Source organism: Canis lupus, chromosome 20, assembly GCF_048164855.1.
Source record: "Canis lupus baileyi chromosome 20, mCanLup2.hap1, whole genome shotgun sequence".
Classification (NCBI taxonomy): Eukaryota; Metazoa; Chordata; class Mammalia; order Carnivora; family Canidae; genus Canis; species Canis lupus.
Genome location: NC_132857.1, coordinates 47262431 through 47283519, shown reverse-complemented (window position 1 = coordinate 47283519; position 21089 = coordinate 47262431). Strand labels below are relative to the sequence as shown.

Sequence of the window (21089 nt, the reverse complement as noted above, 5' to 3'; positions counted from 1 at the left end):
ATCAGAAATAAAGATGAAAAAAATATATTTTTTTCATGGACACATGCGTTAGATTTTTGTGTACAAAAATTTTGTGTGTAATTCTATAGCTACTATTTAGTGCCATGGACAAGAGAGAGAGAAAAGATCAATAATTTCAATTATTTATTTTTTTTTAATTTAAAATGTGGAAAACTCCCTTTCTAAAGTGATATGATTTACCTAGACCACTGTCCTGAAGTTTTCTACATTTAACCAATTAAAATGTTCTTTGCTATTACATGTTTTGTTTGCATGTAAGAGAGTTTAATAACACAATTTGCATTCTTCCAAATTCAATAAGACAAGATTATTCTGGGCACACTTGGCTTTGAATATTGCCAGGTGGCATTGTAGACTGAAAAAAAAAGTAAAAGTAAAAATTATATTCACAATGTATGCTTTTATTGAATGAAATATACATTTATTACAAGATAGTTTTTATTTGTATTTTCACTGTTTTCATTACAATCACATTAATATTTGTTAGGTATTGTTCAATCTGATCATTTGGCTAAAAATCAAATGAGGTAACGGTTCTATTGTCTGATTTCTGTGGAGCAACTGCATCTTCTGGGAAATGAATTATGACAAAGTACAAATTCATTTCTGTTCTTTCAAAAAAAACAAGCTTCAATTAAATGTTAACACCCCAGGTGTTTTACATCTCTTCAATGGAAACATTATCACTTCAGCTTTTGAGACAGAGGTATGTCAAAAATCCAGATGCTTCATGCTTTTTTTTTTTTTTTTTTTTTTGGAATTCAATGAGGAAAGTTAAGAAAACTATCTGCATGTGAATTACTTTCTACAATGGAAGGCATCCTGACACTGATTAATTGCTAAGCAAAGCCCATATTCACTGGAATGGCAGTAATATGCAAATATCAGAGGCCAACTGGAGAAGGCCTGGAATGACATTCTCCTTCAAGAAATTTAATTTTTGAGAAATAAATGCAGCACACTGAGATAGTAAGGCTTAGAGAAAAATAAACCAATATAGCTTAGAGGTATAATTTTATTTTCTTCTTTTTGAATTATTTCTCACTTTATATGTCCATGAAAATGACTTAAACATTTTTTTCCCAGTAGAAAGCATATTTATTGATCCACAGAATTTCTCCAGAATAGACTTTAGGAAGAGCTAATATATATTATTTTCCCTTGGATTATGGAGACCAAGTATAAAAAAGCGTGCCAAAGAGATAAATGAGAGATTTTTGGAAGCTAAAATATAATATCTCTGTAATTATAATTTCTTTTGAAGGATGTGGGACTGACACCAATCTAGTGCAAATATAACATTAGCAAATGCTAGAATGTTCACAAAGGGGAATTTTAAATGAGAGGTAGAATAACCCACTCCAAAATGATGCTACTTTAATATAGTAATTATTTTGAGGTGAAGGCAATTGAGAAATAATACACAGAGGAAGAATCCTTTACCCATCAATTTCTGCCTAGAAGTAGAGCCTACATTTCCCATTGTGACTGTGGCATAAATTTCCATTTGTAAATTCACTAAGGCTTTCCCTTTCATACACTAAGGCTTGAGATGACTCTGAGATGAGTCTTCATTACAAACGTTAGTAAGAAACACTTATTTACTTACCATGTATTTCCTAGTTACCTTACCACAATTTATATCCCTTTGTTAAAATGGTATACAAATCATCTAGTCTAGGCACTTCTTTGGGTTTTTAATTTCTTTTCTATGAATCCCTCTATACATAGAAAATATTAACATCAAATAATGATTGCATATTTTTTTCTTCTGTTAATCTGTCTTTTGTCAAATTAATTCATGTACCACTAACAAAAAAGAAAAGAAAAATGTGAGAGGGTAGAGGAAAAACCATTGCCTTCCTTACATTTCCATGCAACTCAACGTATATTAAATAATTATCTTCTATTACATTCTTTTATCAGCTCTAGGTATACATAAAGGAAAAAAAAATGTGAATGTGTATGATTCATTTTGAGAAATATGTAACTGCCAAGGCTAATTTGGCCTGACTGAAATATAGTACATACGGATTGTGGCAAATTCAGGCAGGCGTTAGATCATGGCAAGCCTTAGACTACAGTGTTTGATCTTAAGCAGATTTTCAGAAGTTCCCAGCTGGAGCTCAGTCACTCATTTGCTCAACAAATGTTTACCTACTTAATTGTGTATTTAATATATATTTATTGAACACATTGTATATGCCTCTTACTCTTTTTAGGTGCTAAGAATAAAACAAAATATTACAGACAAATTCTCTGTCCCTAAGGAGCTTACAATAAATCAAGAGAACTATAAACATTTATAGAAAGTTGATAGTATTGTTTATAACAGGAAGTGTTAAGGGAATATATAAATGTTTGACATTTATGTTAATTCTGGAAATAGAGATGTCAAGGAAAACTTTCAGTAATTTACAACTTATTTATGATTTGTCTTCTTATCTGTACCCAAGACTTATTATTAGTGTGTGGTATTAATACAAAATAATATACATATAATTTTATATATTTTTAATTTTTTTTTATTATCATTATTTTTACAGACCCTGGAGAAAATAGTCTGCCTTCACTGGCCCAATAGCTGGAATCATGGGAATGCCAGCTCTGTCACAATCCTAACTTACAACTCTACTCAAAGTGTTGAAGAAGGAAAATTATAGAATGTGATGTTTGCAGAAACATTGTCTCTTCCATGATCACGACTGACCAGGCCCACTCACCATTGGGATGATGTTCTGATGGAGTTCAGGGCACACTTTCCCAAAATATGGCACCTGGGCATATTAAATATCTTAAGCTGAATAAATTTTAGAAAATAGTGGAAATAGAAAACTGATTCTGACCTTTTCTCCTCTCCCTTCTTTTCTGAGACAGGTCATAAAACCCTTATGTGAGAGATAACCTCCAGAGGAAAGAAGCATCCTTATTTGTGAAGACAGAATGACATTGAGAAGAATCTGAACTAACAAGTCTTGCTAGGTTTCCTGGTTGACTCCACTTACCTCACACTGTCTTACCTATCATATATCTATAGGACAGCCCACTCTTCCTCACATCTAATATAAAAATTCTCAGATCTGTTTCTTCAGGGTTTAATTTCCTTATGAAGGCTTTTGTATCACACAGAACTGTATTAATTAAATGTATATGCTCCTCTCTTGTGAATATGTCTTTGTCAGCTTAATTTTCTGACTCCACCAGGAATCCTAAGAATGTTGAGGAAAACTTTTTGCTTCCCTACAGTCTAATTGCTCCTAAAATAGCAAAGCTGTGTATGTTGTCCTGAAAGCCCATGAAATGAAATGTTTTCCACCTGCAACAGCTCTTTCAATGTTCCAAGAAATTGAAAAACTTTCCTGTTAAGTATTTATAATTCTCCTATTTTGAAACTTATGTTGAGTACTTTGGGCGCCTTTATTTCATTAACCAGAGGTGATTTTTGACATATATTTCATTTTAAAAAATCCAAACTTTCATAAAACATGTGCTTTTTTTCCCCTAAAACACTTCTCACATGCTGAATTGAATCCTTAATGTAAGTGAATCAAATAATGAGCAAAAACATTAGCCTATCTGATGTCGATTCTTCGAGTCTGTGCAACTAATTGAGGACTTTATTATATTTCAGAATTCCTTTTTTATTACATGAAAATGTAAGAATAAAACAACCACAGATACTAATAAGAAAAAATATCATTCTCAGGATAAAACTGAAACAAAGTAAAATATAAAACAGGATATCTAGAAGTATTTCACTGAAATTGTAACTTTGGCAAGGTTTTATTAGAGATTTATGATATTTCTGGTTCTTATGGAATAGAAACCTCTTTATTCTATGTAAGTCTGTTTTTCATCCTACTGACATTCAGAATACATACATATTTTCAAGAAGACATTATACACAAGGTAGGAACTGTCTTTATTATGAATAACACTACAGTGAACATCTTTATATATAAATTGTGGACTGCATCTCTGATTATTTCTACATGTCTAATATCATACTATCTGCACTACGGATAACATTGCTGTGAATATTTTTATACATAACTGTTTGACAGCACCTATCTTTATGGTAAATTACTTCAAGTGAGATTACTGGATGAAATTGTATAAATAACATGAAAATTTGGGTTATTTATGCATATTATAGTCAGTTCTACTGGCAGCAACAGATAAAAATGGATGTTGGCAATCTTGAAGGGACTTTTATACCTTAAAATTATTTTACAATTGATTGGCAAATAAAATATATTCCCATATTTGCCTTTCTTTTTTTAATCAAGGTAGACTACTATTTTACATATTGATAGGCCATTTGTATATATTTTCATAATTTTTATGTTGTGGCATTTATCTAATTTTTATCAATCTGTATTTGTTACAAAAAATGAAACTTTTTCATATTTATTACAATATTTAATCCAAATATTTATTTTTTAACAATTACACAAAATTAAAACTACACTAATGTGATTATTGTCTTTTGAATTTCTACATACATGGCATTTTTGTTAAACAGCCCCAGATTTCTTCTGCCCTTGAATCAGCTAGTGATTAAAATTATTAAAAAGTGGCTTCAAAAGGGAGAGTTGTTCAAATTTCATTATATACTTGGATTTTTAATTCTTCGATGAAACAGGTGATACTTTGCAGCAAGAAAGGCAAGATTGTAAAGAGAGAATTTTAGAGAATTCTTCATCTTATATTTGACCCCAGGTTATAAGCTTTACATAAGGAGAATGGTGTCTGGAAAAAAAAAAAAAAAAAAAGGTAAAGAAGAAGACTGCCCAGGGCCACCTATGTAATTGACAGAATGAAAATGCAGGGTCCCTTGATCAAAAATCACTAAAAATATCAAGACAATGACAAGAGGGTATTAAACCAAGTGTGGGACCCTGTACAACTGCATAGGCCACATGCCAACGAAGCCAGTCTTGTTTCTACCTTTTCTGATCTTGTTGGATTGTGGAGAGAAGGAATAAAAAAATATAGAGGTGGTAGTTGGTCAGAGATGTGCCACCATCATATTTCTATCTCAAAGTACAGTGCTTGTTTTATAGGTTCAGGGAAATTCCTAGGGTGAGGGGATCATCCTCCCCCACATATACACTGACATTTGGAATTTGGGATAGAAATCCCAGTCTACCCTTTACCTGGTTCAGAAACAATCTGAAGGGAGGTCACATCAAGGGGAACTCAGCTCACAGCTCAGTCAGGCAGAGTAAGCCTTCAGTCAAACTTCTAGCTTCTCTGTTGGTGTCAACAGGACTCTGTGCCCTGAAGGTGAGCAAAGAAATTAGCTGAGTTGAGAGTCAGCATGATGCCCAAAGCATCTGGGGAAAGTAGTCTTAAGCAAAGGAATGAAGGAAGGAGGAGAAAGCCCGGCAAAGCTGCCCTGTCTCAACGTTGTCCGGGTGGTGGAGAATCCAGCAGCTGTATTTTGCTGATGCCTATGGGGTGACTAACAGAAAAAAAAGGACAAAAAATGCTGGTTACAATAATTTCTCACACAAATACTTTACAAAACATCCTGTTTAACAAATAAGTGAAAATAGAAAAAATTTAAAAATCAACATCTTTGCAAAAACTTTAGGATGTACCTTCTGAATAATACAATAGTTGCAACTCTTTTGGTCAAAAGTTCTCATTGCTATTAGTAATGTCAGCTGACAACTCTTCAAACAAAACACCACAGTAAAATGTTGATCATAGAAAGTTCAATTGATCAACTTATGGCAAATAAGGGAGAGCATCACCTTCAGAGACATTTAGTTTCTTAAAAGGGGAAGATGGGAAATAGTTATTTCTAGGGTTTAAAGTTTCAGTGGCTGAAGCCAGGTGCTTAGTGCTGAATCTGCCTTGGATTGGGTGCAGTTTCTGGTATAATGGTTTAGGATCTGTGGACAATTCAAGATAAGCCTCTTAGAAAAGTGTTCCTGAGTTACCAGTTTTCTGATGAGTGACCTCTTTGCCCATTTGAGCAACTTACTGTCCTGAGAAGGCTGCCTTACCTAAACATAACTGTTGTCCTAGGAAAAACTTGATCACATTCCTTTTATTTTTTATTCATTTATTGAAAGATTTTAATTTACTTGGGAGAGAGAGAGCACATGGGAATGCACACAAGCAGGGGGGAGGGGCAGAGGGAGAAGCAGACTTCCTGCTGAGCATGGAGCCCACTCCTAGCTTGATCCCAGATCCCAGGACCCTGAGATGATGATCTGAGCCTAAGGCACACACTTAACCTACTGAGCCACCCAGGTATGTGCCCTGAGCACATTATTTTTAGATAATTCAATTTGGGAGAAGATCCTGAAGCAAACAATGAAGTTATTTACTGGTTTATATCCTTAGCTTCTTGGGAAAGAATATTCCAGAATAAATACTAATGTTGATGGAGGTAGTCTTCATTTTTAATCTAGAGAGTTAGGTTTTAAGCCTGCAGTTCATCTTGGTCCTCACTAAACTCACAAACATAATGTCAAAGGCAGCTCCTCAAAAGAGTGTGATTTACCTCTTATGATCCGGTAAGAGCATCATACACTTTTAAAGTAATTGTCAACTGTCATTAATATGGCCAGATCTGGGCAAAATTTAAAGAAATTATAAAGTTCTACTACTTTCAGTAACTTTGTAATCTTATTTCTCCTCAACCTCTTGAATTTCCACCTCTGTTTTAGTTTGACCCTTCTCCTCATCCACCAAATTCTTAAATACTCTTTCCCCAAGGTTTTCCTGTAAGAAACTGAATAGAAATCAATAAACTGCCTTTGAAATTAGAATTCCTTGCTCTCAGAATATTTATTTGGTAGTTGCTGCACTGCTTTAATAAACACTTCTGAAAATATACACATACCTATCTATCGACTTGCTACAGTTTGTCCCATTAACCAGAATGTATAACGCAGAATTCATGTCTTTGGGGAAAATGAATTACTTAGTAATATGTATACTTTCCAGATATATTTATTAACTGCATAATGGATTGAATAGTTACTTTCTTCAATATTTTTAAGTTTGGATTTGCCCCCTTCAGTTTCAGTTGGCTTAAATAAAATATTGAATTGGCGTTTTCAAACTAAGAGAGATTGGATTAAATAGTCATAGCTCATCAATCACTTTTCTTTCCTTATTTAGTGTAATGTTGTAAGGAAGCATGGGATTGAGAGTGAGAAAATCTTGGTTTTAGTCTTTATTCTGCCATTGACTGCAGAACTACATATAGCATTTAATTACTCTAAATTTCAGTTTATTTATTCATTAATTGAAGAATTATACTAACGGGTTTCTAAAATTAATGCCAGCTCAATCTTCTCTGATGAATGATCCCAAGTTGTACAGCATCTCCCATGTGAGCTGCTTAGAAAAGTCTGTTTTCTTACCTGCATTTGCCAGTCATTTGTGCTAAATCTGAAAGGTCATTCATCACACATTGCTGGTTTATCATAGCTTTTTCTGAGTATCTGTTTAAAGTGTCTACAATAAACATTTCACAACAATTTGTGTTTTTAGAATATTCTAGAAAACATAGGAAGACTCATATGTCAAGAGCACATTGAGGAACTTATTGAAGTAATGAAGAAAATTGGGGAGCCAACAGGGGGAAGGACTGTTGATTAACTCTCCAGATTTGCTACTTTGTTTCTTAGCTCCGATTCAGTAGAATATTATCTATTACAGAAAGATACCTGTTTTCTAAAGTAATAATTAGAGACTGGGGGAGGCGTTAATTAGTTCCAAATATTACTCTGACTTTCAGGCATGGTTTAGAGAAAATGACATTGTAAAATTTTAAGATAATCAATATTTAAATGGTAAAAGATACCTAACTTGTACATTGCAATAAATGGTCATAGGAAACATAATAAAATAAAAATCCTAAAATAGAAGCAAAATTAAGTTTGAGATCCTCTTTATTCTACTACAGCCTAGATTCAAACCAGGAGCAATAAAAAGGGGAGAGTTTTATTGCTACCCACTGTTCTACCCTTCTGGGCCATGTTTCATTTTTTCTGTTTTACACCTCATCTGTCTTTGCCCTATGTTGGGAGGAAGAGAGTTGAATAGAATTGAACTTCCTATGCTATCTAAGGAAGATAAACTCAGTAGAGCATATAGACCTAAAGTCTATGTATGTAATGTATAATAAACTAATTTTTAAAAAGGAGTTTCATGCGTGTGTATCTAACTCAAACGCTATACTTTCTGTGTCTAGACCCCATCATAGCTGCTGCCTGGACCACAGCGAGGTGGTGGTTAACGAGCCAGGCACACCCAACAAAGGAGTCTGGCTTTTGACCCTTTGGACTCCTGGCGACCACAAACACTTCCAGATATGGCTTGTTCCCTAGTGCTGATTCTATTGTTTTACAGCAATATGCTCCCTCAGGCATTCTTAGTAGTCATTTCCTTCTTTAATTCTCTTTTAACTATTTTGGACTTCCAAGGATTCTCACAATGTGTGAACCAATGAACTACATCTTTGTCTTTTTTTTTTTTTTTTTTTTTTTTGCTATAATTTTGGGTTTATTGCCATTTGTTAAAACCATTTTTAGGGACCAGAAATATAAGGGAGACAGGCTGTAATATGCTCAACCCATTATCTGGCAAGTGTGGCAATCAGATAGGTAGATATAAAGTGCAAGTGGCAAGCTGAAGAGCAAATAAGTATCCAGAGAAATTTTTTGTAGTGTTAAAAACAGAAACCTTGAGGTAAGGCAACAGACTGAGCACAAGAATGACAGGAAAGGGTGCTGTGGAGCAGATGGGTATATGGGTATGTGCTGGGTATGGCACAGCCACCATCACCCTCACAACACTGTAAATTACAACTTCACCCAAATGAGAGGATAAAATCTTAATCAAACAGGCTTAAGATAAAATAAATTTATACACAATGAACAATTTTATAAATAACGTCAAGTATAAACCCCAAAATGTCCTCTTGCTCCCTGAATGTCTCTGGTTGAAATGAACATCCTCAACACTCTGTAGCAGCTGCCTACCCAAGCATTTCACCCCTTGTGTTTTTTTCCCTCTTTAAAGATGTTCTGATTTTACACTGGCATCTAAGTAAGTATAAAAACCAAGAATTTGGGAGGGATTGTATTAAAGGGGAAAGGGCTCTGTATTCTTTGCCTTATTTTATCTCAATTAGTTCAGATTATCTTGGTATTTATTGCCCTGGACAAAAATAACCCAAATAAGTTATTGGAGGTTTGTAAAACCAAGTATTCAGCTTGCTTAACTATGATAGATGATAGATAGATAGATAGATAGATAGATAGATAGATAGATAGATAATAGACATTTGAATTTGTTACAAGGTTTATATTACACATTTTTTTTTTGCCAGAGTAATTATGGAAGATCTATACAACTTTTGAAAAAAGGACTTTTCTTTTTTGTTTTCAGAATTAATTTTTTTTTTACATCCTCTTCCTCCAACGTACTACATAGATGTTCTAAAGGAAATCATATATTGGGATGTTAGTTTCAAACAGAGATGAACGCACCAATTTATTCAACAGGACTTTTATATAGAAAATATCATCAAGAATAAAATTGAACTTAGGCATTATGCTTGGATGAACAAAAAGCAAAACATTTTGCTTTGAATTTTATGCCAAACAAGAGTGATGAAAAGTCAGTGTTTTTTTAGAATTCTTCAGTGCTACAAATATGACCTATATCTACATGTTTCAAGGAGCTCTAGTGTTTAGCATGTATGTTGCCCTATGTTTTTCTCTGTTCTGTAACTTATTTCTGAGTGCAATTTAAGTGAACGCTAAACATGCAGCCTCCCAAAATATAAATACGTATCATTAAAAGTCTCTTTCAATACTTTTCCATCAACCTTCATTCCATATTGTGAGTGTCATTACAGTACACTTTTCAAAAGGTAACAAACACACAAGTGTCAAAGATTTTATTCATTTCATTAATAAGGGAACCAGTAAGATGTTAAACCTAGTTCAAACAGATTTCAAGAAATGAAGATTTATATAGTCTGTGACAGTAACACTGAAAATAATTTGCAACTAGATGCAAAGCTGGTTAATATCATGTATGGCAATAAACCCACATTCGCAGTTACTTTTTCTTCTAGGTGGATATAATTTCAACATTGCTGTTGAACAAGAACCAGCTGTAGTGCTCCCATTCCAGGAAGGATTTCATTAATACCAGCTTTCTACAAGTTAACCTCTATCCCTACAGAGCTATAAAGTATGCTAATCAATAGTAAAAAGACAGTTTAATGAAGACAACCACTCCTAGAAAATGAGCTAATCCTCAGTCACATTATGTGCACTGCTCAGTGCTCAGCATTACATGGATGGGACACCCAGCAATCTCTGAAGCCTATGCCCATGTCTTGGATAATCCTTAAAAGTATCCATGCTCATGTGGATATACAGGTTGGGGCAGATGAAGGCAAGGCAGTCGTAGGATTATTCCACCAAAAGGCAGAAAGAGTTAATATCCAAGTTTTGACACCTAATATAGTGATGGTAGCACGACAAACAGTTTAACAGTAAGACTGTTTCAAGAGAAATTCTATCTATCCATTTAACATATCAAGGAGAGGTCTGGAGAATGTGATTGCTGATTTTTACCTAAGGAACATTTCAAGAAAGAGAAATGGAGTAATATCCACTACCACCCACGAACCTGGTAGATTAATGGAATCACAGGAGACAGAGCAGAAGAGGCAGGCAGTTGGGTATATGGAGTGAGGGATAAATTTCTTTCATTTAGAGAAATGCCAAGACCCCAGAAACTTCTGCCAATTTTTCTTCAGGAGTCCTGGCAGGGTCAGCATGGTGGGATACTTCAACTGTCCCCAAGGACAGCCGTGTAGAAAAGCTTTGGTTGTACAGTTTACCCAGGCACGGAGAGGGCCTGCATTCTTCTCATTCAGTGCTGCCTTGCAATTTTCACAGACAGTGGGGGGATCCAGAAGTTCTCGCCTGCAGCTAAGGAATTTCTGTAACTGTACTTTGGCTTGGGGCAATGGGACACACACTCAGATCCCAGCAGGCTCCGCAATGAGGGCCAAGATGTGTTCAATTTTTCAGGGATGGCTGCCAGAACCTTGACTAAGGTGAGAAAGGACTTTTCCTAGCCAAGGATTTCAGCAGAAGCTAACGATGGGTGGCTTAGAGGGCAACAGCTATGAAGACTCAAGCAACAGCAGCCGAAACTTCAAAGGGAAAGCAGGGATGGAGGGGCTGAGATGAAGGTAGGGAGGATACTATGGGACTCAGAGACTTTTGTCTCTTTCCCCAAAGACCAAGCCCTTAAAGCGATACCCCTCCTCCCTGTACCCAAGTACCATCCAGGAGAGAGTAGGTGAGCAGAGTAAATCCTGAAATTCTATCCAATATTTCCTTCTGGGTTACCTCAAAAGATTTCAAGACATTTCAAACTAATCTTATCGGATTAGAGTTTATTGCTTGTTTGTTTTGTTTGTTTTTTGTTGTTTCTGTCCTGGCTTATTGGGGTAGAAACATGTGATAAAAATCAGATAGCTATGGAAATTATTCTGTATTTCCCTATGTAGCTGACCGTACTGACATAGATATGCAATCCTGCTGCTAATCTATTCTCCTTTCCGTGTCCTAAACTTTCCACTTTTCTTGAAAGCAAAGGAAGAAAGGGAGAATGGGAAAGGAAAGAAGGAAAGAAAGTTCTGAGCGCTTTTATTTAGCTGGGGCTGGGTGCGGAATGGTCATCCTATTTGCGAACCTTTGCACAACATACCCAGGTCCTTCATACGGAGTCATCCACGTGTCCTCTTCATTTGAGTGCTGTAAAAGCTTGGAACCATACCAGAGTTCCCTCTGAAGTGTGAGGAGAGATAAGAGAAGGGCATGCTCTACCTGGGTTCTTGTCTGGGAATCCAAACGGGGCACACATGCAGAAGGCCCCAGGAGAGTGTGAGTGAGCAGCAGAGGGACCTCAGACGTACTGGCAAGGGGAGATGGCCCTCTAAATGTCGAGCTTTTGTGGAATGCTGAGGTTTTCACTTATTCAGTTGTGGCTCAACTAGGCAAATACTTTGTTAAGAACTATAGGCTGGATCACTAGTAGGGGCTTAGGGAGATAAAGCTGCTTCCGTGAGGGAGCCTCCACCTAAGACGTGGATGGAACTGGAGGGTATTATGCTGAGTGAAGTAAGTCAGTCGGAGAAGGACAAACATTATATGGTCTCATTCATTTGGGGAATATAAAAAATAGTCACCCCCACCCCCCACCCACCTTCCTTTCTACCACCCCTTGTTCATTTCCCAGAGTTAGGGGTCTCTCATGTTCTGTCTCCCTCTCTCTTATTTCCCACTCATTTTCTCTCCTTTCTCCTTTATTCCCTTTCACTATTTTTTATATTCCCCAAATGAATGAGACCATAGAATGTTTGCTCTTCTCTGATTGACTTATTTCACTCAGCATAATACCCTCTAGTTCCATCCACGTCGAAACAAATGGTGGGTATTTGTCATCTTTAATGACTGAGGAATATTCCATTGTATACATAAACCACATCTTCTTTATCCATCATCTTTCGATGGACACCGAGGCTCCTTCCACAGTTTGGCTACTGTGGACATTGCTGTTAGAAACATCGGGGTGCAGGTGTCCCGGCGTTTCATTGCATCTGTATCTTTGGGGTCAATCCCCAGCAGTGCCATTGCTGGGTCGTAGGGCAGATCTGTTTTTAACTCTTTGAGGAACCTCCACACAGTTTTCCAGAGTGGCTGAACCAGTTCACATTCCCACCAACAGTGCAAGAGGGGTCCCTTTTCTCCACATCCTCTCCAACATTTGTTCTTTCCTGCCTTGTTAATTTGTCCCATTCTCACTGGTGTGAGGTGGTATCTCATTGTGGTTTTGATTTGTATTTCCCTGATGGCAAGTGATGCGGAGCATTTTCTCCTGTGCTTGTTGGCCATGTGTATGTCTTCTTTTGTGAGATTTCTGTTCATGTCTTTTACCCATTTCCTGATTGGATTGTTTGTTTCTTTGCTGTTGAGTTTAGTAAGTTCTTTATAGATCTTGGATACTAGGCCTTTACGTCATTTGCAAATATCTTCTTCCATTCTGTAGGTTGTCTTTGAGTTAAATTGACCACAATAAGCAAGCAAGTAGCTCTGAATCAGAGTTTAAGAAATAAAGAATAGCACTTTTTTTTTTTTTCTTTCATACCCAAGTTTACCACCAGGGTTGTAACTATTTAAATATCTATACATGTCACTTATTAAAGTGGAAGAAATAAAACCTGAATTCTAGTTCGGATGCTTACATCATTAGAGCCAACCCTGTATGTAAGATAATTTTCACAAACATGAGAATGTGGTAAGGGATACAAAACCCATTATTGTGTCACTGTCTGTCAAATATTTTAATTTAGAGGTTTGTTTGTTTGTTTTCATTCTGATGCACAGGAGTGTACGACAAACATTGGCTACGAACGAAATGACAATCACAAAAACCCCACTATAACTGAGAGATAATTGTGTTGTACTAAACTGTAAGAAAGCCCAGCATATTCCTTAGAACAGAGATGATGTTAACAAAAGAGAAAAAGAAAGAAAGAAGGTAATCTAGCAATTAGAACAAAGCAGCATGGAGCTAAGAGGTAAAAATTTGATTGGCTGAAGATCATGCCTAACACTTTGAAAATTTGAAATACCCCAGAGTGTTATTTTTTATTATGCCTTGAAATGCTGCTTCTTTAAATCACAAAACTATATAAACAAAAAATTCCCTTTTCAACTGCTGCAAGTAGCTGATAAGAATGGAATGTCTCTTCCAACATGGGGTAGGCCGTCTTGCTTTAGTAGAAATGTAAATTTCTACTTTGTGTAAATTGAATCATAACTTGTTGTATTGTGTTAAAATACACGTAACATAAAAATTATCACTCTGAAGTGTACAATTCAGTGACATCAAATACATTTGTGATGTTGTACGTCCAACATCCTTATCAGGTTCTGCAACTTTTTCACCACTGCAAAGGGAAACCTCATGCTCCTTAAGTAATTATTCCTCATTCTCTTGCCTCCAACCCATGGCAACTATGCACCTACTTCCTGTCCTTATGGGCTTATCTGTTCAGGATATTTCAGATAAATTGAATCTTGCAATATATTTGCCTTTGTGTCTGGCTTCTTTTACTTAGCATAATGCTTTTAATGTTCATCTATGTGGTAGTATAGATCAATACTCCATTCCTTTTTTTTTTTTTTTTTGGCTGAATAATATTGCATTGTGTGACTATATACATTTTGTTTATCAATCATCCATTGACCAATATTTGGATTATTTCCATCCTATGGTTATTGTGAATAGAGCCATTATGAATATTTGTGTACCAGTTTTTCTTTGAGTACCTGTTTAGAATTCTCTTGAATAAAACCTAGGAGGAGAATTGCTTACTAATATGATTATTCTATGTTCAGTGTATTCAGAAACTGCTAAACTGTGTTCTACATTTTACATTCCTACCAGCAATGCATAAGGATTCTAATTTCTCCATATTTTTACCAATACTTTTATTTATTTTTTATTGTGATCATCTAACTGGATGTAAAGTGTTATCTCAATGTGGTTTTGCATCATCCTACTAACTAATGAGGCTGAAAATCTTTTAATGTGCTTATTATCAAATTTCCTTGGGACAAGTGTTTATTTAAGTCCTTTGCCTGTATTTTTAGTTGCAACGTTTGTATTTTTGTTCTTACATCATTCAATTTTATACAATGACAGTAAATTTGAAATCATCTCGACAAACACTCCAGTGTTTTTAGTGGAAACCCCACATGCTAGCCAAGAACAGGTCACTCCAAACTCAGGTCTTTTAAGACAAGATAAACAAGGAGCCAAGAAATGGGAGCTATTGAGACACCACGACTCTGTATCTACACACTAAATGGAGAAAGAGTACTTCCCAGTTCAAGTCCCTTACCACAGAAGACTGACAAATCCTGGTTCTCTGCCCACAATCCCCTCAAGTCTAAATGTGATCTGTATGTCATGAAAAAAACCTCCTGCCTTCAGCAGCTGGTGGCAGAGAGGAGCATGGTTCCTTCTACACAGGAGCCATGGGAGCTCTAGTCTTGTAAATGAGGAAACCAAGGCAATGGCAAGTTATAGGACATGATCTAAATTCCCCCAGTTATTACTGAATCTGGGACTCAGAGGCAGTGTCCTGTCCCCTATGCCTTCATGCCTTCCCTAGCTACATCATAAAACTAACGAAGATTTTTAAGATAAGTGACTGAGATTAGTAGGATAATTTTGAAAGAATGATGACTACTTGAGGCAATCTTAAAAACTTGAGAATTACACACATTATTTCAACTTAGAAACCAAATTTCAGGTTTAATTAAGGAATTAAAGGAATACATATAAAACATAACATCCAGATCCATCAAATATATAAAATACATAGTTTGAGTACCATTTTGGGATATAGATAAAAGCCAAAGAAAATGCAAATCATGAATTGATTTTAATGAATGCAACCTAAATACAGTTTAAAATATCTAACAACATAAAATAAACGGAGAGATCAATTTATGCTATAACATACGTAATATGAAATATTAAAAATTAGTTCATTCTTGTGACCTGTAATACACTCTCAAGCCTTTTTGCTTAGATTTTTTTTTTTAATTAGTGATGAGACATGAAAGAAAGACACAAAATAAATGAAAAGCTTAAATTTGCAGCTTAAAAATGGTTGATCATTCTCCAGGGACTAAACTTCTTTTGGCAAGATATTAAGTAGAGTGCGGGGAGGCCAGGCCTGTCCTGTTCAGGGCTCTAAAGCCAACTTCGCAGCTCTGTATCAATCAGAGTGTGTAGGGAACATCAGAAACCGAGGCCAAAGGTCTAAAGCCACCGAGATGGGAGATAAAAGATGGAGCTAATCAGATGCTTAGATGGTTCTGGGACCAAAGCATGAATTTAGGATAAAAGCACACAGCTATTTCAGACACAGCAAATAGAACAGAGCATGACCTTCAGGCTGGGGAGAGGATGCACCAAGCCCAAAATTTCTCAGAGGTCAGGGATTATAGAGGAAGGACCGTTGATAAAAATACGGACAGAAGTAAATTGCCTTAGTGCTTTGTGACCTGAGAAGTATATTTGCCCTGCTATTCTTTCCTGTGTAAGAGAGGACATCCTTTATCTCAGCCACCAAAAAGCATTCTAACATTTTCTCCTGGAATCTCCATTCAATTTTTTTCCCATTCATTTTTTCTTTTTTTGTAACTGTGACATAACGAACATTTGTTGTTCAATTTATATTAGAAAGTCTTTAATGATTATCAAGCCATTATTCTTCTGAGTCTTTTTAAAGATTTTATTTATTTATTTATTTATTTATTTATTTATTTATTTATTTATTTTAGAAAGAGTGTGTGCACGCTATTGCGTATGTGAGTAGGGGGAGGGGCAGAGGGAGTGAGAATTTCAAGCAGGCTTTATGCCCCACCTGTGGCTCAATCTCATGACCCTGAGATCATAACCAGACCCCAAATCAACAGTTGGAGATTCAAGTGACTGAGCTATTGAGGCGCTCCTATTTTGTACTTTTTAATAACATGAACGGTTAAGTGGAGTTTGTGGACCATCTGGGGACTATTCCAACATTCCTAATAGGCAGGCTTCTTCCCTTTCCTTTTGGTAGAGAGGGGCATAGTGGAGCAGCAAGAGAAGCTATTGAGATAGCTACAGATGAACTGGAATGCATTGGGAATCACATTTCTTCTTTTTTTTTTTTTTTAAGATTTTATTTATTCATGAGAGACACACACACATAGAGAGAGAGAGAAAGGCAGAGACACAGGCAGAGGGAGAAGCAGGCTCCATGCAGGGAGCCCGACGTGGGACTCGATCTCAGGTCCCCAGGACCAGGCCCTGGACTGAAGGCAGCGCTAAACCGCTGAGCCACCCGGGCTGCCCATATTTCCTAAGATTAGATAGGTAATTTGCCTTGAAGACAAGGGAGTAAACTATGTAGGAACTCAATTTTCCATCGGACTCTTATAAATTTCTCCCTATAGATAATGCAGACCATTAGTTTTAAACAATAGGCTATACTTCCTAAATAAAATATGTTTTCATTTGATATCTGGCAAACTGAAAGCAAAGCCATGCAGCTGGTTGCAGAAATTAAAATATGGACGCAATTATTTTGCTATGGAGAGTGATATAATTCATTCATATTTTTCTATGCCACCTTCTCAGGCATTTTGTTTTTAATTTTTAGTTTTAAGTAGTTGTCTTATGTCCAATTTATAGAGCCAACTCTAATTCACAGATATTATTATGTAAGCCTCCCTGCCACTTCTCCATTTGCCAGCTAAAATATAGTGCAAGGGAGAGGTATATGGAATATGCAATTCTGGGAGGAAGGTTTGTAGGATGTGGCAATCTTTGTTCCTCAAAAAATGATGTCACAGATATAGCATACAATATGTAAAATCTTTATATATTCCTTGGTAGAGAGAAACACAATCTATTCAGATATCCAGCTTTCAAACATGATCCTTGTGCTAGCTCAGAGGTAAATCCTGATTTATCTAAAGTTCCCACACTGTCCATTAGGAATTTCTGTTATGACAGAAATATTCCATTTCTACACTGCCCAGTATAGTAGCCATTAGCCTCATGGGGCTATTAAGTTTTTGAAATGTGGCCAGTAAGACAGCAAAATGGAGTTTTATATTTTATTTAATTTTAATACTATTAATTCATTAACTTAAAAAACTCTTCATTTAATTTTAATAGACACATGTGGCTACCAGCTATTGTATTGGGCAACCCAGCATAACTAATTATGATAATCCCATTGCCATTGCCAATAACTAGATTGACATAAACTATATGACAAAACGTTTGCCAACAGATGGGAAGAGAATGTTGTTGGCAAATGAAATTGTTACTTCCCCCATTAGACAATGCCTTCTAGCATTGTTGCATAAAACTCTGACACTAAACTTATCACACCATGAATTGTAACACTGGGCCGAGCAAGGATGCTTCCACATTGCTGTGAGACTTTCTGTAAATGAGATAATGAATTTTTCATATAGCCTAAGCCATTTTGATTTGTGTGTCTTGTTATTTGCAGAGGAAGCACCATCACTCACATGAAGTGTCTTCTAGATTATATAATGAAATCGTTAGAGGAAGTATTTTTTTAATCTTTTAAATTAGAATGGGCTATTGTTTGAACTTTAATAAAGATAATTTTTGTATATAGTATATATATTTGGTATGATAAGGGTAGAGTACTTATGTAGTCACCACAATAATAGTGAGGATCAGACTTGTGAATGTTTCATATTTGTTGTCTAAATTGAAATTCATCTTCAAATCTTATGAAAAGATAACACAAGTGAAACATATATGCTATTTTGAGGGCAAATAAATTAAAATTAGAAGATGTTAATGAGGTAAGACAGCTCATAAGTTGTAGGGATATATCTTAATTTTGGGTCTTTTTTTATTTTTCCCCAAAAAACACTTCTTTTTAATTTAGATTCCTTGTCTCTGTCATTATCCTTTTTGTTAATGGATTCCAAGGAGAAAATAAAACTGACCTTTTAGATATTTGTATATGTAACAGTCTAGTTGTTTTTGTTTCTAATGTATCTCTAGCCATATCAAAAGCAGTGCATTTTTGATTCATGTAGGACAGAAAATGCCACATTCAAAAGAAGAATAATATCTGCTTTAATTATATTAAATATAATTCAGAAAAAAAGTAATTTAAGTTGGTTTTCAGAAAATCTATAAAGTATGTAAACATATGAAGCTACATGCACTGAGTGACTCACAAAATTTTGCAGCTAAGAAATTGAAAAGACCTATTCAAACCATAGGTCTTAAAATATCTGCTATTAGTTGCAAATGTTTAGGTAAAATTTAGAAAATGTTCTTAATGATGGGAACAACACGTTTTGCTTTCATATCTTCTTGCATTCAGAGCAAAAACTATTTCCCTTTGCTTTCCAGGAGGAAAGAAAACAACTTTTTAACAATAACAGAGACTCCCTAGTTTAGGCATTTTGTTCTTAGGCCCTAAAATAGCTTGATGAGGCTGACTTTGCATTTTCTTTTCTAAAGGCATTTAAGTAAAAATCTGATCACCTTTTGTCTGCAAAGTGTTTTCATGTGAACCCCTACATGAGGATAACACAACAGATAATAATAATAATAATAATATAATAATAATAATAATAATAATAATAATAATAATAATAAACTACTCAAAGTTCTTCCAAGCTTTATAACTTTTTAAAGTAATCACTGCCCAACGTGGGGCTCAAACTCACAACCTTGAGATCAATAGTTGCATGCTCCACTAGCTGGAGCCAGCCAGCCCGGTGCTCTTCAAGTTTTATGATTTTATCATTTAACTGTATCATTATGAATGTAATGATCAACATATTCATATGATGGTGGAATTAAATATTTTAACCCTTTTGGTTTGCCACTAAGAAGCTTTACTAATTTAGTTCATAAAACATAATTCCAAAATGCAAATGTGATAATGACCCATGTGAGGGTGGATGGAAGAAGAACTGTTATTATTAAGAAACATATTGCTAGATATCAAGAAGATACAGGAACGCTTAACAAACATCTGTAAAAATAAAAAGTAATTATAATAATTACCAATTTTTTATGCCAAAATATTATATATATGTATATTTATACTACAAGAGTGAAAATGGTATAATAGAAGACATCCATTAAGCCTTTATTTTGTGCTAGACACCAAACTTAAGTGTTTTTTTTTGTTTTTGTTTTTTTTAATGTGCTGGGTACCAAACTAAGGTCTTTAGTAATCTTATTAAATCCTTATAGCAATCTGATCAATCTGATGTGGTAGGTTCTAATCTTATCCCTATTTTACAAGTAAATAAACTGAAGGTTAGAGCCAAACAACTCATTTACTAACATAATAGTAGAAAAGTTGAAGTGATTATTGAGCTGGCTTTATTTGTTTTCCTTCTCTTGAACATTGTCATCCTGGTCTGCCATTGCTGAGTATTAGAAAACCGTGATTTTCATTTTTTCTTTCATTTTGCTAATCACACATATTGGAAAAGTAAGTCAGGACCCTGTGTAGAAAATAAAGGAATATTAGGGGGTGACATGGAGGGAGTAGTTGAAATATTAAAATAGATTTGAAGATTCCAAGATCAGTGGGAAATTTTGTTCCCCTTCCCATTCACAGTCAAGAGAAATGGCCTTGGTAGGCACACATGGCTGATAGGACCAAAGATAACTTCCCAAAGATTTCTGTGCTCTAGATTGGCATGCAAGCTGGGATATCATTTCTGTGTCCTAAAACATGGCACATAACTCATGAAAGAATGGGTGAAATTGAACAAGTGAAGGAGTATTTTAGCCAACACACTCTATCTACTCCAGTTGACTTCTCATCTAATCAATGTTTTGGTACCATGTAAGCCTCCATCATTCAGAATTTAGACAAGCTCGTAGGGAGAAAAAACCCAAGACTACCTACATTTCAGAATCTGCTTTCCTAAAGGTATGGGAGCTTAAATTATTAATTTTCATAAAAACAACAATTTTATTTTTGCACTCTTGAGTTGTGGGTTCCCTAATAGCTAATTACTCAACTAATGTAATGTCTCAAACTTGTAAGTTAATTCATAATTTCTACTACATAATGACCTTGTATGTCTCTGATACTTGGATACTGGCAGTCAATGTATGTATCATTTCTGGATTTGAGACTTAGCATGTGATGGTTAATGTTAGTATACAGCTTGAAATGACTGAGTCAGAATCGTGATATTTTGGTTATGACATACAATAATGTATGATTACATCATTTACCACCCAGTATAAGCTCCATAAAAGTAATGAAAATGACTGTATCCTGAGTACTTAAGAATGTCCCTGTCTCTCAATTAATATTGAGTGAATAAATGCAATATATATATATATATATATATACCAAAGATCTGGTCCAATAAGGAAAAAAATGTAAATGGTATAAACCAAGTTTTCCT

At 35.3% G+C, this 21089-nt stretch overlaps 1 long non-coding RNA gene across 3 annotated transcripts in view; it reads right to left on the bottom strand.

The window, feature by feature from the left end:
• Nucleotides 1-4430: 4430 nt before the first annotated feature.
• LOC140611941 (uncharacterized) overlaps nucleotides 4431-21089 on the bottom strand; it is a 52874-nt gene continuing 36215 nt past the window's right edge. The window contains exons 4-5 of one of the 3 annotated variants that reach the window (XR_012013250.1): nucleotides 5181-5304; nucleotides 4431-4773 (exon numbers count right to left, since the gene is read on the bottom strand). This is a non-coding gene — a long non-coding RNA (uncharacterized lncRNA). Of the gene's footprint in view, nucleotides 4774-5180; nucleotides 5305-19927; nucleotides 20169-21089 lie in introns of those variants that run through there. The other 2 variants (XR_012013253.1, XR_012013252.1) reach the window with 2 other exon arrangements.